At 39.6% G+C, this 14,336-nt stretch overlaps 1 protein-coding gene across 10 annotated transcripts in view; it reads right to left on the reverse strand.

Moving 5' to 3' along the window:
• SOX5 (SRY-box transcription factor 5) overlaps positions 1–14,336 on the reverse strand; it is a 643,908-nt gene that overhangs the window by 292,900 nt on the left and 336,672 nt on the right. The gene's annotated exons all lie outside the window — the stretch shown is intronic.

Genomic DNA, 14,336 nt, shown 5'->3' on the forward strand with positions numbered 1-14,336 from the left:
ACCGGGCAGGCGGGCAGGTAACGGGCCTTTGACACGCGGGGAAGAAGTGGCAGCAGCCGCCGCCGCGGTGGGGACAGCCCCGCATCCCGGACCGGGGACAGCCGCTCCGCCGCGTCAGGGAGGGCAAGGGAGGGAAGAACTGCACCGCCCGGGCCGAGCAGAGCGGGGAGGTGGGGGGGGGGCAGCGGCTGGGAGAACGCCGCAGCAAACTCCCGTCCGAACCCCCGGGACGAGCGGCGGGCTGCTGTGGAAGCGGAGCGCACGATGCCTCAGCAGCAGTCTGCCGGCCCGTGTGCAGTCCGGCACGGAGCTCGCAGGGAGCAGTGGGGCGGGGAGGGGGGGGAGTGCAAAGAGAATAGAGAAAAAAAACTGTCTCCCTGTTCTTTAGCACACACACCCACACATAACCACTTATCTATACTCCATTCTTTCGAGTTTCCCAGCCCTAATTCCTTTCTCTACTGTTTTTTATTTTGCCTTTTTTTTTTTTTTTCCTCCTTTAATTTGCAGCTGGACAACATTAAGGGCCTTTAAAAACCACGAGGTTTTGACCCCACAACAGTTTCATTAGGTCCGCTGCCCCCTCTCTTCTCTTATACCTCCCTCCCAGTGACACAGAGAAAGCAAGTTTACTTTCTGAAACATATATACGCATTCATGCAGAGCGGCCAGGAGATGCTCAACATTTTCATGCCTGCTGGCTTAAAAAAATTCCAATAGAAAAACTTATTATTTTTATTAATATCCAACGGCTACACTGTTTAGTTCACTCCTTTTCCCACTCAATGCATATGTTACAAACCAGAAAGCTTATACAGGGGCCAGTCAGTCCAGGCTTGGCATAAATGCATCATTGGCTACAAGTCTGGGATGATCATTTTAATCACGAGTAGCAAACCCACTTGCAATTTACGTGCATCACCCCCCAAGAGCATTAGACCATTCACGAAGCAAAATGCCGAAGCTAAGTTTGTAAAGGCGCCGTCACCGTAGTTCATAAAAGAGGATCAGCGAAGGCTGCCTCCAGCCTGCCTTACACCACCACGGCACTCCAAGCCAAGTCGCATGCAATCTGTCAACTTCTGGCATGAGGTAGATCTAATGGCTCCTCACTGTGGGGCATGGTAAACCAACTTCCTCCAGTAGCCCCTAGCAAATAATATTTTCGACAGAGATCCATTCATAGGAGCCTGACAAACCTAGTTAATATGTACAAGGATTTTTCATTTGTTATTTAGTAGCTAGCCCTTTTAGGACAGCTATGAAGTAGACATTGAAAAGGCAGCAGATGATTAAAAAGAACAATTCCAAATACTTTCTCTTTCATCTGAGGGTCTCAAACCATGTTAAGTCTCACATTACTCCTCTGCAGGTAATAAATATAATTAGGGCTGATTCCAAAACTTTATTTGTATTGAAAAGTATCTCACTCTGCAGGGGCTCCATTCAAATCAGCAAATCTCTGTGTGGAGTAGGAGGCTACTTAGTAGGAGAATTTGGCCTCAAATGAGGAAACTGAGATGCAAGCAGGCTTAATAGCTTGCCCAAGTTGACACAGTTAGCCAACTCCAGCAAAAGGATGAGAAACAAAGATCCCATGTGCCTCAAGAGTCGACAACAGTCCTTATGCTGTTGAAAGACTGATATTACAGCTTTTTTTCCACACAGCGGCGTGATTTTTACATCTACTTTTTGGTTAAAACATACTACATTGCTGTATTCACATTTGTAAGGCCCCTTTTCTTGGTCTTTCATTTTCCCCTTGATGCACCATTATCCATCCATAAATGCTCTTCCTTCCCTGCCACTTCTTGCTTTGCTTTCCCTGTTTCCTCACACTTGGCCTTGGGAGAAGTTTGCAGAGAGAAGCCTCTCAGAACCCCCAACTGGGGAAAAATTGAGACCACTATTTAGTAAAAAATATTCCCACAATTATTTTCATCAAAATGGGACTACCATACTTTAATTGCACGTTAGCTCCAATTAGCTCTCTAACCTCATATCCTTTCTTCAACTCAGCTCCACTTCACAACTGCCCTTCTTCTACCAGGTCCCTTCCTCATCTGTTCCCATGTATTTTCTCCTTCCTGCATCATTCCCTGTTTGAACTTTTTCAGGGCAATGATCACGTACTCCTCCAAGCTGGTATTATGACTGCCATTATGAGGCTTGGTGGTTGCTGGCTTTCAGCTAATATGGTTATAAACCAGAGCAGTCACCATAGGCGTCAGGAATTATGGCAGAGGACATTGGCTAAACTACGAAGAAATACAATGAACCAGAATAAAGGGGGGAAATGTCCAGGGGAGGAAACAAAGATAGCTGAGCAAGAGGGAGAGCTGAGAAGGGGAGAGGAAATGGAAGAAAGGAAGGAAGTAGAAATCAATCCCCTAAATGCTTCTGACATGAGCCCTTCTTTTCCCTTAGCCTAGTTTACATTTACTCTTACCCCCAAGTGTTTTGTGCTCAGGTACCTACCCCTTCTTCTTAGTTTCCTTCATTTTACTTTTTCTACAACTACCAATCTCTCTTTCCCACCTGAGCAGAGGGAAACAAAGTGGGGTCCAAAAAGGAGAGAAAAAAAGTTACTGTTGCTATTGTATTAATATTGTGTTAATGTATCATTGGATTGTTATTGGATTATTAACAGTATGTGGTACAGATTTATTGATAAAATTATATTCTCATAGGAAGTTCAACTGCGATCACAAAAGGGAGAAAAAGCAACTTAAATGGTTTGAGGGAATCTTTGAAACCCTTCTACAAATCATTTTATATTAACTGTAAAGCTTGCTTTTTAGAAATTGCCAGGGCATATCACAAGGGCTGCTATCATATCAGAAAGTGGAAAAACTGAGGAATTGGGATAAATAACCACTGATTGAGAAAAAAGAAAATACATGTAATAATATGCAGCTGTCCAGGTTTTAATATATGAAGCTTTATCTTGTCCTGAAACTTCTGACTAGCAATAGCAAGCCCTGATGCCCCTTTTTACTGAGCTAATTACAAAATCCACTTGCAACCTGAGAGATCCACATTGCAATTCTCTCAATTATCTTCTCAAACTGAAAGTTCAGGATATAAGTTCAGATATCTTCAACTGATGAGAAAAATGAAATACACACACAGCCACCCTCCAGCAGATCAGTTAACCTGCATTTCTTTTGCCTTTCTTCCTTTTAGGGGTACCCAGAACAAGTCCAGGTAAAAAAGGACAATTTGGGTTGAAATGAACAAAAAAGCTCTGATTTTCATTTGGGTGCAGGGAAACAACTCAAATCATAAACTCCTGTCTGATTTTTTGTGCTTAACTGATTTTTTTTTTTGTTGCTATTGTGGTTCTCCAGTTCAAGAGGTGAACCAAAAAATCAATTATCCACCCAGCTCAAGTTAGAAATACCATAACTGTGGAACATCACATAGACAGAATCCACAGGTCTTTATACAAGCATATTGGCAGAAGGAAAATCTTAAACAAAACATGAACTGTTTGGGGTTTTTTTAATTAACAAATGATAGCACTTCAGCCTGGTGCCTTTGGCAAATACTGCAATACAGTAAGTAAAAGAAGTGCTGGAAAAAAATAAGAGCTTTTTGGGTTTTGTTGTTTCCACTTTAGGTTTTAATAATAGAGACCTACAAAGTCCAAGGAAATGTAAGATATTCCACAGAATGATTTACTGGAAAATTCTCACAGAAAATATGCAAAACTCTGAAGATCCCAAATGGATTTTCTTTTTCAGGCACACATTCAAAACAACTGCAGCATTAAGAACGAATCCGTAAGATTTCTAATAAAGGGTGTGTGGAACAGGTTACGAGTGAGCAGAGGGAGAACAGACTGGGATTGATGCATTTACTATGAAGAATATCTCACAAATAATGAGTGCTTACTTCAGATTATGGAAATGTTTAGCTACAATGCAGTTTGGATCATATGCTTAGGAACAGATTTTTCCTTTCAGTGTGTATGCCTAGCTGCCATTTCCATTAATGAGAATTAAGTACATGTGTCAAGAGGAGAAGTTAACTCTTAGAAATATAACTAATCTATGCTTTTTTTTTTAAAGAATGTAAATGCCACATCAGGCATGTTCGGTGTTGGCAAAACTGAGTGCTGAATATAGTATAGCAAAATCTGAGAAGGAGAAGGCGGTCTGGAGGACTGAAAATTCTGTGCTATTTAGAGTTTTTCAATTTACTGAATTTCTTCAAGGAAAAGAAAAACCATCACATTTGCAAGTGGGAAGCCCTCATTTATCAACTATTTACTTGCAATTTCAGCAGGGGCCTAACATCTGCAACCCTCCCTGTAAAAGAGAACTGACACTACCCTTACGAAGAAATCTGAACCTTCATCTAAAATTTGAATTCCGACTTGCCTCAGGGTCACTAAATATTACAATAAAGTTCCTAATAATTTTTTTTAACAGAAGTCGGCATCTTTTTGTTCTGCATCAGCCAGGGGAAAGGAACCTCAAAATTAATGCAGGTGTAAACTACAGTATATCAAAAAAAACCCAAAATAGTATATGCAAACACATTAAAAATTATGTTGAATATGTATCTTAGCAAAACCTAACTTCTAATTGTGGAAATGAGAAAAATTAGAGAGAGGGTGCATTCCTGATTTTGTGTCATGTATCTATCCCCCCTCTCCAGTTCCTTTATTTTGGGCACAGCTTGTTTTATTATTTCTCTTTACTGTCACTACAGGATCTCTTTACTGTTTGTCTTAGTAGCCTTGGTCTGCACAGAAGAAGCTTGGATAAATTTTAAATAAAAACAGGAGAGTTTCAAAAAAATAGCCACAAAAATAGAGAGCATATCCATGGATAGGAAGTGTTCCTGAAATGATTTAAGAAACTAACTGGATTTCAAATTTACAGTTTCTCATTAAGGTTCTGAACATAAAATGTTACTAAAATAGGAACCTGTTGCTCTCTTTTTTATCCCCCCCCCCCCCCCCCCCCCATGTTCTTTTTTCAGCACAGTTATTTTGCACAGAACATATCGTCCCAGCCAAAGCCCACAGCCTCACCTTACATGCAGTCTCCCTACTCTGCCTCCATCCTGATCGGGATGATTAATTTCTGAGTGACAGGCCTGTTTACTGTCAGTGCCCATTCGATCTTCAGCCTCTGGGATGACAATGCCAGCAGGAATGCTCCTCCTCCGTGCCATTTTCAATGACTGTTATGAGCACGTAAATGCCTGCCACGATACACCCAACAATGAAGCTAACTCATTTCATACAGATAACCGACTCCCATCAAAAGGAAATTACTCCCTTTTCCCCTGGTGTGTGTGCACAGGAGTGGTTGGTAGAAATCAAGTCTCTTCTGAACAGGCAACCTAAATTTTACAGCCAAATATAAGTTTCTGAGCCTGAGTATACTAAAACCACAATTTCGATCTGTTTGTAAAAGTAGATAATAATTGTTGACTGTTACTCTGAGTGCACTGAATTGGAGATCTTTCTGCTTAACCCAGTGGACCCTTCTGCGTGGCTCTCAATATAATTCCTGCAGGTTTTATCACCACATTCTTGTCACTTCCTCAATAACAATTCTGTCTCTTTTCTTTTTTTTAAGTCATCCACTGAAAAGGGTTAGAGTCATCAGTTTGTCTCTGTATTTCTAATCTGACTGCTTTTCCCACTGTAGTCTGCTCTTACTAACCTATGCACCAAAGACACTGCGTTTAAAACAAACAGATTTGTTTCCATCGATTGTCTGATGTAAAACAAGCATCATGCAATTAAAAGTGCAAGGGTGTTTTGGAGTAATCCACAGCACCTAGTCCTGCATTTTGTGAAGGTATTCCAGCTTTCCTTTTGTGGCTTGCTCCAGTGTTTGCTATTGAAATTCTCTATGCCCACAGATACATCTACTGTCTGCTTCTCTTCACTAGAAGCAGTTGCTTTTTTAGTGTCATTATGATCACCTATTACACTTTTAGCATAGGATTAGAGCCACCTTCAGCTAACCAGATTGAGCTCTTTGGCACTGGGCATGATACAAATACATATAGTTGAATTCATAGTTCTCCATTTTATATACTCCATTGGGTCAGGGAAAATTTAGGAATACAAAATACTCCCAAATAATAATATTATCATTTTCTGTCCACTTGGTACTAGAAGAACGCTGAGTAAGGCCTTTTGTAAGAAATATTCTCTATCTGAACCAGTTTATAATTAGACAAAGAACACAAAAAAAGGTAACATTCTTACATTCTGTAAATTGCTTATCTATTTTATTCCCTTTTAGTCTGTATAGTCATAAGAATGCATGTAATTGCTATCTAGTAAATGTTTCAAAAATATAGATGCTGAGGTGTATGTTTTTTTAAATTCAGAACAAATTTGGAAATATATTCCCTTTCTACCATACCATGCACAAGGTCCCTACATTACATATACAGTCTATGGTAAGATTAATACAAATCAGTGTTTATTAACTGCAATTTACTTATATTAAACTTGTTATACATGTCACTGGGAAGATCAAACTGTAAATTAAGCAATGATTCTAATGACATTAAATACATCTCTGTATGGGAAGGAGTTATAAACCATGTTGCTATCTTATACCTTGCACACTGAAACAGCAATCAACGAGTACACAGAGTTATGTTTCATTTATAAGTTACAAAAGCATACCATACCAATTCATTTATTTTAACGCTGCTCTGATGCAGTTTTATGAGTGATTTTCTACTTCGAGTAAATGAAAAACTAATGCCATTTGGTTCTGCCGAAGCAAAAAGCTGAACTCCCGCTTCCAACACACAAACTCCAATTCAGCCACTATTACAGAGAAATAAATACATAAGTATGGTATAAAACAGACCAATGGCTTGTTGTTATTGCTATTTCTATGGAGGCTTAACTCTTGCTTCTCATCTCTCATTACATGGGACAGCCAGAGGCTAGAAACATTGCTGGGATAGCATGCTAAAGGCCCCTGGGAATGCTTCTGCACCTTGTGTGGGGAAAAACTGAGAAAATATTGCTACAGTATTCTGTAGCATAAGTAAGGGAAAATCAGAATATTCCTAAGGACACTCTTCAAAATCCCTAATGTGTTGACTACCTTCTACTACCAATTATCATGTAAGCAAGACAGATCTTCAACAATTGCCCCTGAGGTATATTGAGAATATAAAATAATCAGGAAACTAAAAAAAAAAAAACAAAAACCAGCACAGAAAAGAAAAAAGAAATAAAGAAGACCACTGGCTTGAGAGAAACATTCACTATGATTAAAATACAAAGAAGTTTCCCAGGAATATTTATCAAAGAAAATTTGTGTAATATATTTTCCTCTTCCTGGAGAAGATCCAATGCTGAGTGTCTCTTCTCTTGCCATATAACATTGTGCTGAGTCCAGACTGCACATTTGCTCACCCACTTTTCCCCTTAAATAACACTTTCTATTTCTGATGTGGCTTTTGTTTTGTTTTACAAAGTTTAATTTCTCTTTCTTTGTTGATGCATTTTCCTTTTGTCATTATTTCAGAGTTGTGTAAAAGTAATTAGCGACACGATGCCAAGGACCGAAACTCACAAGCAACCTAAATATTCTGATTCACTGAGAATGCAGTCCATAATTTACAAAGTGCCTGACCCCTGTCCAATAAATAAAATAAAACAAATTGGGCAACTTCTGCATGTTAACAGCCTGAGGCATACGGAGAAAGATGTCAAAATGCCGAAACAGTGCATGTCATCACATCAGATATCATAGATAGTCTTTTGACACTTGTTTGAGAAACAAAATCACATTCGTACACACCTTTTTAGCATTTGACCCCATGTGATCATTCCTGTCAACCAACTCTCCTGGTATTTGCATGTAGCCACTGTCCTTTCTTGAGAGGCCTGTGGTTCAAAAGCTGGGCAAAGATTTCACCTGAGAATGTCACAGGCGAAACTTGTTTTCTAATGAATTCCGAGCGAGCAATAGAATGGCAGCAGGTGTCTCCACAAGTGCAAATTGAGTGGAAAATAGGAGATTTTTTTAACTGGCCTTGTCTTTTGGTTGTGGGTATTTTTTTTTGTTGTTGTTGTTTATTTTTGCAATGTGCCTAAAATTTCTCAGTCCCAATACTGTCAATACAAAGTTAAAACCTGCTGTATACTGTCTGGGCAGGCCTTTGGCACAAAAGCAACCAGACAGAGCTCTGTGATTACAACCTCTGAGAAGCTCACAGTTTTTAGATTGATTTGTGGGCCATGACACACAGAGCCACTGAAAAAAAAAAATGCCTATGATGTTACTAGGTATTTGTGTTTAATTGCATGAAAAAAGATGTACATCATTTAACAAAAATTTTCTTATGATAGTTCGAAAAATCACCACAGAATTTAAGTGAGGACTCTGCCTCAAATACAGAAACCACAGCCTGGTTCAAAACATGAGACTGTTTGCCACTATGTTATGTCCTAGATGTTTCAAACAAGGTGGGCTCACACTGGACATGCCTCTATAATGAGAGGGAAGTTTACTCCCATCCCTGATCTCCTGCTTAACTCTGGCATGTACATTGCTTCACAGAATTAGTTAGGCTGGAAAAGATCTTTAACATTATCAAGTCCAACCTTTACCCCAGGACTACCAAATCCACCACTAAACCATGTCACTAACAGTCTCGTCTACATTTTCAAACACTTCCATAAAACATGAGCCTAAGTATGAAGTGGCTTAAAATATAAAATAAACCTTTTTTTTTTTTTTTAAGACAGAAAAAAACAGGCAAGCATACTACTGAGTTTGATACCCTCAAATACCAACCAAGATGGACCCATGATTGCACAACACCCCTCAAAGGACCACAGGTGACTGGTGCAGATCCAGGCACACCTGGTTGGAGCCACACAGGCCCAGCTGGATAGAAAGAGCCTAACATGTGCTACAGAACCTTATTTATTAGAGGTGTGGTCTGCAAAGGCAGAGTGAGAACGTGCTTTTACGTGGCTAACTCCAAATATTGTATTTGGACACAATTCAGAGATAAACATGTGAATCTTAGTTCTCTGGTATGGAAATACTCTAGGAATCTGGACCAAATGTGAATTACAAGCTGCATAAAAGACTGTTTCCTATTTTGTATTTGTATGTTTGCATTTTGACCAAATGACTTGTTCTGGTAATAACTGAAGAAGTAAAAAGGAGCAACCAGTCTTCCATTCCTTTATATCAGAAAGTTTTGGTTGTATTATTTATCTTTTCCCTAAGCACTGCCTTAACATTTTCCTCATACAGAAGTCAGTCTATTCAAGATTAAAATTTGCACTGCTTTTCTTTGAATTTTTCCTGTTTCTGTCATTCTTCAGGTAGCCTAGCCCATAAAGAACTCAGTATTACAGGAAAGGGCTTGCTACTGACATACGTCACTTTAGTATTTTCAGCATTATTTCTTATTGTATTTTCAACAACTGGATCTTACCTTTGGATCATTCCACCAACTTCGATTAAGCATTCCATAAGGAAACATAGGTTATCTTCCCTTCAACTCCCAAGTGGTCAGAATTATGCTAGAACAGATCAGTGAGCATCATCACATCCATTTTTCTGCCTGACATGCAGAAAAAACACCACACTGTCAGCACCACACTTGCTTAGACAACCTGCCTGTCTTCCTGCATGGAATTCTCTACCATTTTCTCCAGCCCTGACTTGAATGATTCTGTCTCAGATGCATATGTTTCTGTACAGCTGGTCACAGTTATTTTCAATTCATTTATATATATATATATATATACACATATATATATGTTAAACACCACCTACTACACAGACTTTAGATACCCCTGTTGTAATTTTCCTACAGAAATAATTGATAGTACACTTTTAGTTTTGACTTCCATCCCTCAGAGGACTATCTAATTCTTCAAAGTACTACTATTCCACAACCACTTCTCTAATAGCCCGTTGTGAAGGTCTTTTCCAAAAAATATCTTTAAAGGCAAAAAAAATTAAATCTGATAATTGTATTTTATTATTTGTTGACAAGCTCAAGAAATTAGCATTAGACATTTTTCTTCACAAAGGCTATGCTGATGGATAGCTATAGTATCACAATGCTCATCTATATGTCTCCTAATTTTATTTTTTATTACTATTTCAACCAATTTATCAAGTAAGGGAAGAAAATTCATTAGACTAATTCTCAGCATTAATTCTACTGTTCAATTAAAGGGAAGCAGAAAAATTGCTATCGCCAACCTTACAGGTTAGAAGCCAATATTAAAGGAAAGACTACATATTAAGTTAGCAGCCCTATTTGAGCTCACCATCAATTTCCCGTAGCACTTTTTGATATGTCTAACTTTAGCTGCTGAGCTGTTGCTCTTCATTTGATGAGTTTAGTACCTACTTTTCCTTCACTTTTTACTCTTACACTAGCTAATCCTTAATATTGCAGAAGAATGGCTACAGGTTAGATTTCCCTCTTAAGTCTTCTGTGATAGAATATGACAAGGAAATAATTTGGTTTTTCATCAGACCTGTTATCCTCCTTACCTGTTACTCTGTGTTATAATACTGAGGAAAAAAGATCCTTAACTATTATTCTGTATTACGGCACTGAAGGAAAAATTACTACAAACTTGATGTGGACAGCCTTTTAGAAAACATCTGAACTTACTCCTAATTTCAGCAGACCAACCCATCCTCAAGATACCACACTTCTTTTGGATTGCGTTTCTAGCTTTCTTTTTTGCATTTCTAGCTAGCAATAATTTTAATCCACACCCATTCCAATAGTACACCTCCTTTCCTAATACTGTATACTCAGTGTTCCAAAGCAAGTGTTCGAGCAACTTGAAACCAAACCCACCTCTGGACTAGGTAAGACCTCAGGGGTTGATAAAATTCCACCATTCATTGATTTACTGAGGCAGCCTATAAAATCAAAACCTGTCTTTGTCAAGGCGGTATGAAATGGCAACAGCTCTCTAAAGATAAGGGAACTATAGCTTCCTGTATCAGATACCTGGGCCATGGATTTTGTGAGATTAAGTCACCATGTAGGAGTTTTGATAGTCTCTGCACATGGCTGGACTAGCCCATAAAAAGAGAAATACAGTAATTTTTAGTAATGATCCAAAGACCTTAATTTACAAATCTGATTACAGAGTTTTGCGTGACTACTCTGCAAAGCTGGCACTATTTCCATAGGCAGGAAAGAAAGCATGTGAAAGCAGGATGGAAAAGTTTCAACATTAACCAAAACCTGACAAGTTATTTCTTTTTTTTTTTTTTTTTTTAAAATATATATATTTTGTATAAACCTTACTAAATATTTCCTTGTATTAGAATTTTAGCTGTGTTTTTTTTTCTGTGATTGGTAAATATGCACAGTCTCCCAGCCACTCACTCTGATATCCATACAGGACCTGTAATGTGACCTGTCATCTCTAAAATATAGGATATTCAATTACAACTTCTTAGTACTGCATTTTAAAAGGTTGTTACACACAAAATCTATGTACCACAATTCAGTTATTAATATAACATAACATGAATAAACTACATGGGGAGGACAGCAGAGAGCAAGCCTCTTCGAAACAATCTGTTGGACTATTCAGATTCACAGATTAACCAATAAAGGAGTAAAGGAGGCTCAGCCCCACCTATGTTGGCAGTACAGAGACAACAGACCCCTTATGCATGCTTAACTGAAACCCACATCATGTGGACAGTGAATCCCATGTATCATTGTTGTATTAACCTGGCTGCACAGAGTCACTCTTTGCATAAAGCAGGAGCACCTGTCTAGGATTTTCAGATATTCAGCATTGGTTCCTGAAGAGTCAGATGTTGCTGAGCCATTTCTGGCCATCCACAGATCTCATAGATCACTGCACAAAGCAACAAGGCAGTACATTGTCACTAAAACCATAGCACATTGCCCAGTTCTTTACAGTTTGCATGTCTAGAGAAGCTTTCACGCTTACATTCATTGAGTCAGTTGCAATGCAGAAGATCCCTCTAAGAAACACATGCAGGTCTCATGGCATCATTCTACACTGAAAACTGACACTGACCATTTCCATTTGCATACCAGTGAGTAAAAGTTTCCTCACATTTAGACTATGGACAATTCTTATTTCTGGTGATCTAAAATACATCTATAATATTAGAGGTAATGTCCTTAACAGTGTGACCATACTCCTTGGACTTAGGCCTTTACTCACCATGTAAGTGTCATTGTTTTCTCAGTGTTTAAATAATACACAGAGCTGAATGAAACATTCAAAGAAAACATTCAGTTTATGTACTGTGATCCATTTCAAGCATCAAAAAAAATACAAACCTAATAAAAATAATGAAAAGATAAGTGTGAAGTGCCTTTACAAATATAAAGAATCTATAAAGCCGTCACTAGGTGGGTCCATAGCAATGGATTAGACTTTGAGAGATGTTACGTGCACAACATTAATGCTTAAAACAGATGCAATACAGACAAAAGGAGAGTCTGGAAACAGGAAAGCTAAGTGGGAGACATTCTTTCCTCGAGCTGCAGAGCCATCAGGCCTGGAAACCCAAGGGCTGAGGGGCTGTATTTTGCACTGACTGCCCACCCTTGTAAATGTTTTTGTTAGGAAGGGTACAATTGAAATTATAACAGAAGTTACTCATGTTATCGGATTAGCAACTCCACATGCTCACATAAAAGCGGTATTTCTTCTTTCTGTAGGAGTAAGGTTGAGGATGATGGAAGGTATTTTTATAGACCTAAATCGCTGCATCTTCAAGCCAAAGGAGGAATGTTCCTAAATTCATCCTTGAAAGTATTTCTCTGGGGCAGTGAGTGGAAAGGAAAGTGTCATTTCTTAAATTACTTTCCTCTTGAACTGCCATAAGGATAGGGTGTGGGTTCCAGGCAGAAAACCCATTATTTTTGGTCTGGTCACATTTATTCAGATCTGGACAGATTTTAGCCAAGTAGGAAACTGCCTCATTGTGGCCACCATGACAGCAAGGAAGGAATAACAGGTATTTTCTCATTTCTGTTAAGTAGAAGCCTCTATGAGAAACAAAGATGATGGAAAACGTGGGTGGATTATTTGGTTCCAGCTGGCTTCACGTCACAGAGTAAGGAAATGCCACGATCTTTGACAGGTTCGTATTAGAAAAAATCAAGCAAAAGATTGTGTGAAAGCTTCCCATTCCATTATCAAATAATTTGGGGGAGGGAGAAGGATGGGAAACTAGCAGTTTTTCTTTCTAAGCTCTCAGGAACTGTCTATTTTTATGACCCTTTTAGTGTTGAAAGCATTGTCTGAAATAAAGACTAATCTCAAAGGATGTGAAAGCAAACCTAACGTTAGACTATTCAGAAAATGTAAAGCAGGAAGAAATGAACCATTTTTATCTGGTGGAGCTGCTACATAGCAGGTCTAACTTACTGAGCAGTGATAGGTGCCAAGGCCTGGAGGGCCCCCTTGGCCACCAGTCCCTGCATCAGCAATGCTACAGTAGGGCCTGTCTCCATCTCCCCACAGCTCTGCCCTGACCAGCCATGGGTGTGTCAAGCCAGGCCCACCCATAGCCCCACATCCTGGCCTGGCCTCTGTCTGGCACCATGGAGGTGATGAAGCTGTGGCAGTGCCCCCAGCTGCCCTGCTCCTGTTCAGGGTGGTGAGACTGGTCCTGGCTGCCAGCCCCTGCCCTAACAGCCAGGGGGGAGCGCCCATAGCTCCTGGCCCCCAGGGAGCTGCCAGCCCCTTGTTGGCACCCTGACCATAGGCCGTACATCATCGGTCACCCATAATATACCCAATAACCGAACGCCAGTAACAAAACCTGCCCAATAAACTCCAATATTTAAAGCAAATAAAAATCAAAATCACAAGCATCTTCGTTATGGAGAATATAGTGGGAGCGCACCATTCACATGAGTGCGTTGCTCCCAGTTAACACACATAAGTTGTCTATTTACTATATAGAATTAATTGCCTTAAACACTAGACAGAGACTGATCCATGGCAGTCAGTAAGGAAGCAGTGGGGACAGTATTTAAATAACTCCCGCTGGTGTTTGAATTCACTGCTACCGAGAAGCTGCTCCTTGCCCTCAGGTCTCACAATTCAACTGTATCTTCTACATTTGGATCTTCCCAGGTCATTGCTTTGAGGAGCAGAGAAGAGACTACGTGGTTCCTCTGAACACTGCCAGAACAAAGAAAGGAGGGCAGTGCTTATGGCTCTCTGTGCCCCACACACCTAATAGGTCAATGATAAAGAATGACTGACTGTAGCTGGGAGAATCTGAGGCCAGCTCTCCTCTACCTGAAGGCTACAAATTCATGCCCTGCTCTTC

This window comes from Pezoporus wallicus, unplaced genomic scaffold (assembly GCF_028554395.1).
Source record: "Pezoporus wallicus isolate ANWC-B61680 ecotype Strahan unplaced genomic scaffold, APGP_CSIRO_Pwel_v1 contig_6789, whole genome shotgun sequence".
NCBI classification, from domain to species: Eukaryota; Metazoa; Chordata; class Aves; order Psittaciformes; family Psittacidae; genus Pezoporus; species Pezoporus wallicus.